Here is a 10,456-nt window from a genome sequence, read left to right on the forward strand (position 1 = left end):
AGTAAATAAACTATTTGAATTTTCTGTGCCACAATTTGTTTAAGAAAGAACTGATGTCCCAAATATCAAAAAGAATATTGTTTTTGAATCTTTTCTGGAGTAACAACTACTCCCCAAAATTTTAATGCTAATTTTATTAGAGAAAAGGTAGGTAGAAAAAAATGCCTTCAATGGTATCAGCTAATAAAACACGCTCCATTCAATGAATAATATCCAGTGAAAGATTGAAAGTCCTAACTACTTGTATTGAAGTAGAAACATTTTTTTTAACAAAATATAGGGCTATTAGCCATTCCTTGAGGAAAAACTTTCCAATGATGTAAATTGCTTCATTGGTTATTAAAATGACAAGCCCTCTAAAAGCAAACCCTTTATAACCATCAGTATGCAAATGTATTACATAAAAAATATCTTTTGAATCTATAATAATCTTATCCTTATATTTTGGAAAGGTACTGGAGGAGTTAAGCCTGGTTGTAATGCCTTAAGAAGTACCCAGCTTCATTAACCTTTCATAAATCTTAAGTTTGGAACTTTGTTTAGGATTATTAGAATAACCAATCCCTTGAAAGTGAGTGAGCACATCAGCTCCAGTGTCTATTAATCCTTCAAAGCTTTTTTTCTTTTTTCTTCAACTATGAATTTAAGGTTAAGTCTCTTACTAGTAAAAGATTGAACCAAATACACATCAGAGGAACCAAAGCCACCTTGTCCTCTATTACTCTTAACAAATTTGGGAAGGATGGGATGCAAGGGAACTAAAGCAAGATGAGCAATTCTTCTGACAGAAGGTCTGTTAAACAAACACCTTTCTAGGGGATAGTCAGGATGACAAAGACCAAAGGAATGCCACACAAGGCTCCTCTGAGCCCACTATAAGCTTCGCCTTAACTCAAATGTAAATGTTTCTTAAATGTAAATGTTTCTGGGCCTATTTCCTGAGGTCTGACCCAATGATTACCTTTCCTGCACTGAGGACAGATTCCAGGGGAGTGATTCTGCTGCCTGTCTATGCTTCTATAATTTGGGCAATCTTTCCTAAAATTACCTATGCCCCCATACTTTAAAACAGTCCTTATCCCTGCAGTGCTGTGAAAGCATTGCTTGTACTGTAGTCTGTTGGGAGGAATTAAGGCAACACTATTGTCCTGATCTCTGAATTGGGCCTCTCCCCCCGAGAAGAAAAGGGGCTCAGAAGCGGGCCACCGATGCACTGCTCCAAGAGCAACTACAGATTGTTCCAGCCCTAAGTCAGCACCAGATGTCCTGACTGTGGGGAGCCGCCCTCACATTCGCCGTTACAAGATGGCGCTGACATCCTGTGTTCTAAGTGGTAAACAAATAATCTGCGCATGTGCCAAGGGTAGTTCTCCACCCCATGTGCTCTGCCTTCCCCGTGACGACAACTCGGCCGATGGGCTGCAGCCAATCAGGGAGTGACATGTCCTAGGCGGAGGATAATTCTCCTTAAAAGGGACGGGGTTTTGCCATTCTCTCTCTTGCTTTTGCTCTTGCTCTTGCTCTCTTGCGCTCTTGCGCTCTGGCTCCTAAAGATGTAAGCAATAGAGCTCTTGCTCTCTTGCGCTCTGGCTCCTAAAGATGTAAGCAATAGAGCTCTTGCTCTTGCTCTCTTGCTCTCTGGCTCCTGAAGATGTAAGCAATAAAGCTTTTGCCGCAGAAGATTCCGGTTTGTTGTGTTCTTCCTGGCCGGTCGCGAGAACGCGTGTAAGAGTTGGTGCTGAAACCCGAGACGAGAAAACCCGGGACGAGAAGACCTGGGACGAGAAGACCTGGGACGAGAAAACCCGGGATGGTTACCATCACCGGCGCAAGGAAGATCCCTCATTCCGGAACCAGAACTGCGGGTCACAGTCATAAAGGTTCCCGTAAAATAGACTGTTGAGAAGGATCCAGCCTGGATTCAGAACTCCTCAGCTGGGGAACGGTGGTAATGAAGTGTTCCCATAAAACAGACTGTTGAGAAGGATTCAACTGCGTGAATTCAGAACTCTCCAGCTGGGGAACGGTGGTAATGAAGTGTTCCTGCAACACAGACTGTTGAGAAGGATTCAACTGCATGAATTCAGAACTCTTCAGTTGGGGAACAGGGTACCCATAAGTATAGCTTTACAAGGTAAGTCTGGTCTTGAACTTTCTAACGAAATTCAAGACAGTCTATCAGAAGTAAAGTGGGAAATAGCTTTACAAGGTATGTTTGGCCTTGAATTTTCTCTAGTGTTAGGAGCCTTTTTGTTCCTTTTCACATGTTATCAAGCGGTTAAGGCAGGGCTGAAAATTCTGGATGAAATTCAGGGCAATCTATCAGAAGTAAAGCGGGGAGAGAGAGTAGGAGCAAAGAGGAAATATGGTACACAAAATAAGTATACAGGCCTTTCCAAGGGTCTTGAACCCGAGGAAAAGTTTAGGTCAGGTAAGAATACCTGGGGAGAGATTGGAAGGAAGGAGAAGGAAAAAGAAAAGAAAAAAGATCAATCAGCGGAGGTTTCTAGGAGAAGGAGCCTATACCCATCACTAGATGAGCTCAAGGAGCCAGTTCTTAGTAGTTCTGAATCAGATAAAAAGGCTATTAGGGCCTGGAAGGCGCTCTCCCGAGCAGGTGAGGCCACTGGACAACTAACAAAGATCGTCCAGAGACCTCAGGAGTCATTCTCAGATTTTGTGGCCAGAATGACAGAGGCAGCAGAGCATATTTTTGGAGATTCAGAGCAAGCCGCACCTCTGGTAGAACAGCTCATTTATGAGCAAGCCACACAGGAGTGCTGAGCGGCCATAGCCCCAAGAAAGAACAAAGGTTTACAAGACTGGCTCAGGGTTTGTCGGGAGCTCGGGGGACCTCTCACCAATGCAGGCTTAGCGGCCGCCATCCTCCAATCCCAAAAATGCTCCATGGGCAGAAATGAATCAACGAATAGATCTTGTCCAGGAACAACTGGATGTATTATGGCAAATAGCTCAGCTGGGATGTGAACAAAAGTTTCCGGGATTGTCCGTTACTTCCATTCAGTATGAGAAATTTACTAGGGCAGCTAATTTGTCAAAAAGTCTTTCTCAGTATATGTTACAGAATTGGACGGCTGAATTTGAACAGACCCTTCGGGAATTGAGAATTGCCATCATTCAGGTCAACTCCACGCACTTGGACCTGTCCCTGACCAAAGGATTACCCAATTGGATCTCCTCAGCATTTTCCTTCTTTAAAGAATGGGTATGGGTGGGATTATTTGGAGATACACTTTGCTGTGGATTAGTGTTGCTTCTCTGGTTGGTCTGTAAGCTTAAGGCCCAAACTAGGAGAGACAAGGTGGTTATTGCCCAGGCACTTGCAGCTCTAGAACATGGTGCTTCCCCTGATATATCTATGCTTAAGCAATAGGTCGCTGGCCACTCAGCTCTTGCACCCCACGAGGCTAGTCTCATTGCACGGGATAGAGTGAGTGTGCTTCAGCAGCCCGAGAGAGTTGCACGGCTAAGCACTGCAGTAGAAGGGCTCTGCGGCATATATGAGGCTATTCTAGGGAGACATGTCATTTTTCAAGAAGGTAGAGTGTCCAAGTGTCCTTCTCCCCAGGAAAAACGACACGGGACCAGACCAGGACCCCTCTGGGTGATGAGCCTGGGAGGAGGTTATGTGTACGGCTCCTTTACCTGCACACTGGGGATTTGACCTCTATCTCCACTCTCATTAATATGGGTGGCCTATTGCTCTTATTAAAAGAAAAGGGGGATCTGTGGGGAGCTGCCCTCACATTCGCCGTTACAAGATGGCGCTGACATCCTGTGTTCTAAGTGGTAAACAAATAATCTGCGCATGTGCCAAGGGTAGTTCTCCACCCCATGTGCTCTGCCTTCCCCGTGACGACAACTCGGCCGATGGGCTGCAGCCAATCAGGGAGTGACATGTCCTAGGCGGAGGATAATTCTCCTTAAAAGGGACGGGGTTTTGCCATTCTCTCTCTTGCTTTTGCTCTTGCTCTTGCTCTCTTGCGCTCTTGCGCTCTGGCTCCTAAAGATGTAAGCAATAGAGCTCTTGCTCTCTTGCTCTCTGGCTCCTGAAGATGTAAGCAATAAAGCTTTTGCCGCAGAAGATTCCGGTTTGTTGTGTTCTTCCTGGCCGGTCGCGAGAACGCGTGTAAGACCTGACCTCAAGATGTACCCTGATACTGCCAAGTTCCTGCTTCCCCGTGTAGTCGTCAAAAGAATTTCTGCTGCCCCATCTCTCCTGCTGAGGTGCATTTCCCGATGCCCCATTCCTCCTGCTGAGAAGTACTTCCCCTTTTGCTTGTGCATTTAAGCCTTGAGCCTTGCTGAATACAGTTGACACCTTGATGCTTCTCAGACTGTTTAAGTGTCGTTTCTCGCACTTGGTGTCTGTCCTTCTCTACCCCCATTTGGTTCTTAGGAGAAGGTCTCCTCGAGACCCTCGAATAACTGGACCTGCTGGATGGGTCAAGTGGCGCCTAACGTGGGGCACAAGGTACAACTACCCTCTGGACAACGGATTTAAGAGGTACCGTGCAGACAGTGAGACAGTTCCCCTGCCACTTCGCTCGAGTGTCACGGACGTCGAGAGGTAAGCCTAGGCATTCAGTTGTTGTCCCATTTACTATGGGGAATGTTCTGTCTAAAGAGTCAGTTTTTAGTCAAGAGATGAAAGGGGTCTCTTTAGGAGAGAGGGATAAGAGTTAAGAAAAAGGATTTAATAAATTTTGTTGTTGTTGTTGTTGTTTTGTGGACGAGAGATATCCATGGCTGGTATTGAATGGTTCTGAAATACACCCTTTAACTTGGAATAAAGTAGGCAAAGAAATCAATAGTTTAATAAAACAAGGAGAAGATGTCCCTGAGTCCATTTTTAGCTATTGGGAAATCGTCAGAGATCTCCTTAGACAGGCAGAAGAGGGCAGAGAAGGTGCCCGCCTCTTAGCCCTTACTGAAGATTTTTTAGAAAACTCCCGGTAGCCGTCTCGCAAAAGAAAAACTAAGCTACCAGCGAATCGTCAGTCTCGGCCGTCATTGATTATCGATGCCCCATTCACAGTATCTATATTAGTAGGTTTAGCAGGAGAAGGCTACTTGATACCCAATGAATGGAATAAAATTGTTCAGTCTGTCCTCACTAGAGGCCAATATTTAACTTGGAAGTCAGAGTTTGTGGACAGAGGAGAAAATTTGGCTGCAAATAATAGAAAGAATCCTACTAGTAAGACAGCCTCCTGGACTGCTGATAAAATCTGTGGTAAAGGCAATTTCACTACAGACATAAAACAATTAGGGCTCTCCCCTGGTATCCTCGCCCAGACAGCACAGGTGGCCCTGGGAACTTGGCGTGCTGTTTCTGCTGCAGGGGTGCTAACTACACCCCTAACCAAGATTATACAAGGGTCCCAAGAGTCCTATGCGCAGTTCGTTGCCAGATTGCAGGAAGCAGCTGAGAAAATCTTGGGACCTGAGGAAAGTGAGGGTCTGTTGGTCCAACAATTTGCTCTTGAAAATGCCAATTCGGCATGTAGGGCTGCCCTGAGAGGTAAAACCAAGAGTTTAGATATAAATGGTATGATCAAGCTTTGTAATGAGGTAGATGTATTTTCCCAACAAGTTTCTAAGTCTATCAACCTGGCTATTGGGTCTGCCTTACAACTAAATAAAGGAGAAAAAACTTGCTATAGATGCAACCAACCTGGACATTTTGCTAGAGGATGCCCTACACAAAAACAGAGCACCCTAGTCTCAACCATGCCTGTTACCCAAGAAAAATTCCACCCCCCCCCCAGTCTTTGCCCTACGTGCAAGAGAGGCCACCATTGGGCACGAGATTGCCGATCTAAGACTGACATCAATGGCCACCCACTCCCTGCGGTCCAGGGAAATGGCCAGAGGGCCACCCTGCAGGGCCTGTCTCCCCTAATGACAACTGCAGACAACCCCCTAACCCCCAGGGGAGATTGTGCAGGGCCACAGCAGGGAACAAAGGGTTGGACCTGTGTTCCTCCACCACCAGGATTATAATTCCTGAGGAGGGAACAGTGGTCATCGAAACAGGTGAATTTGGGCCCCCTCCCCAAAAGACGTTTTTTTCTCGTCATCAGCCGAGTGTCCAGACTTTTACAAGGCCTAACAGTGACTCCTACAGTGGTCGACACCAACTACCATGGGAGATAAAAATCTTAGTCACTGCCACGCAGGGACCACTTACCCTAGGGCTGGAGAGCCCATAGCCCAAGCCCTACCACTCCCACTATTCGGCCATTTCCTTTATATGAAAGAGGAGCAAGGACCATCCTCCCCAGGATCCTCAGAAGTCTAGTGGGCACATTAAATAACTGACTCACGGCCCATGCTGATTTTTTGTTTCTAGAGGTCAAACAGTTTCAAGGGCTCCTGGATACCGGGGCAGATGTGACAATAATTTCCTCAACACATTGGCCTGCAGCCTGGCCCTTACAGCCCACTAAGGGATGGTGTAATCCACTGATCCTAAAATTTACTGCTAAGGGGAAGAACTTAGAGGCTTGGAAAAGTTTTCGCCCTCTTGCCTGGGGCCTAAGATTGTATCAAGATAACTATGATAATGGCCTGACCTTTAAGGTTCAGCTTCTTAAAACCATCCCTAATAATCATAAGGCATCCATAGGACCTAATCCCCAATTACATCACCCTAAATCCCCAAACAATCCCCGACTTCCAGGTACCCCCCCCCCGTTCCTGCCCCAGGGCATGCTATGACTCTATTTCAGCCCACTCTCCCTGCAGGCCCCCCCCCTCTTCCACTGCTTTACTGTGGTCTATATTGAATGCTTCTGCTTTAGCCTTGCTGGATAAGACACAAAGAGATAATGCGTCAGAATTTGAAGATTGTTCGATGTGCTTTTCTGCTTCCCCGCCCTTTTATGAGGGCATAGCCTTACTTGGAAATTTTACCCTGCTTTCAGATGCTAGGGAGCTTCCTTTCGAGTCAGTTCAGCTTACCTTGACAGAACTCTCTGGGATAGGAAGTTGTGTGTTGGGACAAGGCATGCTTCTGCAGTGGCCCTTGCTAGAGATTTGCAGTAACACATTTAGAGTAAATAAAAATGGATTTTCTTATCTTCTTGCCCCAAATGATACCTTTTTGGCATGTTCCACGGGCCTTACAAGGTACATTATTATACAAGATTTTATAAATAATAGAGATTATTGTGTCTTAGTTCAGCTTTTCCCAAATTTTAGTATTCATGAGTCAGATGACTTACTAAAGTTTTGGGATCGAGGTGCCTCCTTGTCATCCCACCACAAACGAGAGCCTATCTCGGCGGTGACCCTTGCGGTCCTACTTGGCCTGGGTCCTGCTGGGACCGGGACCGGAATTGCAGCCCTTGTGTCTTCTCAACAGAATGCGCGCAATTATCATCTGCTCAATGAGGCTATTAGCCAAGGTATAGAGAATATAAAAAGGGGCCTAGATGATCTTACTGATTCCTTGGTCTCCCTTTCAGAAGTTGCCCTTCAAAATAGAAGGGGATCAGATTTGCTCTTTCTACAACAAGGAAGCTTATGCGCTGCACTTAAGGAAGAATGCTGCGTATATGTTGATAAAACTGGATTAGTTAAAGATAGCATTGCCAAGGTTACTGCCAGTTTAGAAAAAAGAAAAAAAGAGAGAGAACAACAAGAGTCATGGTATCAAAACTGGTTTTCAACCTCCCCCTGGCTTTCAACCTTGTTGCCCTACCTTTTGGGGCCCCTATTGGGACTCCTATTATTGATTTCCTTCGGTCCTTGGACATTTCAGAAATTGACCCGACTTGTTAAATCTCAAATTGATTCATCTCTTTCAAGTGCATCTGTTTCAGTTCATTACCATCAGCTGGACATTGGCAATAACAAGCAGGTTACTGGAGAAGAGTCAGACGTGGATACCACTTCATCACCCTCATCTCGGGGAGAGAGAATTTCCATAAAATGCTTAAGTAAGATCATTCCCCTCCCCCTAAATTCGGCCATCAGTCTCATGCCACGAATCATTTATGGATTGCCGTAGTCTGTGCTTCTGACATGGTAATATACATTCTCGCCACATTGGAAACTAAACAGTCATCCCAGGCTAGACACATTGAAAAATTGGAACTTGAAGCCATCGCCTGTGAGAGTTGTGAGACTAAGTACTACACAGAGATTAGTCTGGAAGCTGTTAGACAGTCTCTGAGAGGCATGTCTGATTGCATGAAGGTTGAGTGCCCTAGGGTTCTTCCCCCAGGAAGGGCAGCATGGGAGCAGGTCAGGGTTACTCTGGGTAAAAATCTGTGGGCCTGAGCGTCAATCCTGTACATGGCCCCTAACATTGCACACTGGGGATCAGACCTCTCACTCTACCCACGGAGCTTGCTTTGTTCCTAAATCCCTTGGCTAGCCCAGGTTATACCCAACAGACTGGAAACGTTAATTCAAGCCTCATAGATGACTTTTCCTTGTGTCCTTCGTGGTTTTAGATAATCACCTGGTGAGCAAACAGACGTTTAGGCGGTTGTTAAAAACGTGGCTACAAATTTATTATACAATATGCCTTTATAAAAATATTAAAGCAGGGGAGGTGTTGGGAGCTATTAAGACAACACTATTGTCCTGATCTCTGAATTGGGCCTCTCCCCCAGAAAAGAAAAGGGGGTCAACAGCGGGCCATCAACTCACCGCTCCAAGAACAACTACAGATTGTTCCAGCCCTAAGTCAGCACCAGATGTCCTGACCTCAAGATGTACCCTGATACTGCCAAGTTCCTGCTTCCCTGTGTAGTTGTCAAAAGAAAAATTTCTGCTGCCCCATCCCTCCTGCTGAGGTGCATTTCCCGGCTGCCCCATTCCTCCTGCTGAGAAGTACTTCCCCTTTTGCTTGTGCATTTAAGCCTTGAGCCTTGCTGAATACAGTTGACACCTTGATGTTTCTCAGACTGTTTACATGTCGTTTCTCACACTTGGTGTCCGTCCTTCTCTACCCCCCATTTGGTTCTTAGGAGAAGGTCCCCTCGAGACCCTCGAATAACTGGACCTGCTGGATGGGTCAGTAGTCCCCTGCAAGGCAGCAGCCATAGCCGGACCCTGATTGCATGAGGATCCAATTTGTATATAGATAAGTTTGTCTCTTCTTTGTGTTGCTGGCTGCATTGGCATTCTCATAAGCCAATTATGTATCAAAAGGAACTCCTGCTTGAGTGTCTCCAAAAATTCACCCATCTGCTTATAGCAGTATCTTAAAAATTCCTGGAATGGTTCATGGGAACCTTATTTGATCCCAGATAATCTCCCACTGAGATCTCCTATCCATTATGAGGAGTCAAATGTATTCCTTCTACCACTGTATCTGATAAATCTTGTGTAAAAGTGGCAGCAGGCCAGTGCTATGTGATAACTCTTTTTAACTCTGTAATACTCTTGCAGTTTCTCCACTTACTTGATTTTTTTTCCTTCACTACAAATATGGGTGAGTTAAAAATCCTGAGCCTGTGATCGAAGTGCAAACTACAGCAAATGGAACTCTTGCAGTTTAATTAGAATTTTAAAGTTTGTTTTGCAATATTAGTACATAACTGTAGTTTTGGAAAAGAACAACCAATTTTTAACAGTGTAAACAATCCATTCTCTTTAAAAATCAATACCAAGAGCAGTACTTGCACATTATAAAGATTGGCTTCCAGTTCTTATGTATGAATGCATGACAGAGCAGCTTTTAATACCCATTAAAGAGACATTGTTTAAAATACTATCCTTTATATGTCTAGTTTCTAGGATAGGAATTACACAAAATATTATTCCAATATAGAAGCATCTTCAGAGACTTGTTTTCCTGGGTTGGCTCATGCCATGTGTTGTTTAGAATGATTCCAACCCTGAGTTACCAGGTTTAAGCTAACTTACTCTTAGCAATGTTACAAATTTCTAATCATACCCAATAACTAATAAGCCAATAATTTACAACCAAGACATGAAGAACATATTTATACCTTTAAAACAAGTCAGAAACAACAAAAAAAATGAAGTGCCTACACATACCTTACATATTTAGACTAAACAAAATTGTCTTCTCCTTTCTAGCTGTAATTTCAAGGGGAAGACACCCTGTCTCCAGTGCTGCTTGACTCCCATCTACAATGCAGGGCAACTTATCAGTTTCTGCTGTACAAATTGAGACTTTGTTCTAAAGAAATTAAACTAAATTGAGGGTTAGAGATCCAGCAGATAAAATTTTAACCATTTTTTCTTTTCAACATGAAACACAGAACAATAATCTTTCAAATAATGAAGTGAAAATAGACATAAATTGACACACATGGACAGATTGCTGCACCAAGGACAGACAATAGACAGAGAGGGAAGAGAAGTTTGTATCCCAAAGGGACCTAGATTTAATCAGACTAAGGATAGCTCTTCTAGGAGCCAAACAGAAAGCAGGACATCTCCCAATTTC

This window comes from Mus musculus, chromosome 9, assembly GCF_000001635.26.
Source record: "Mus musculus strain C57BL/6J chromosome 9, GRCm38.p6 C57BL/6J".
NCBI classification, from domain to species: domain Eukaryota; kingdom Metazoa; phylum Chordata; class Mammalia; order Rodentia; family Muridae; genus Mus; species Mus musculus.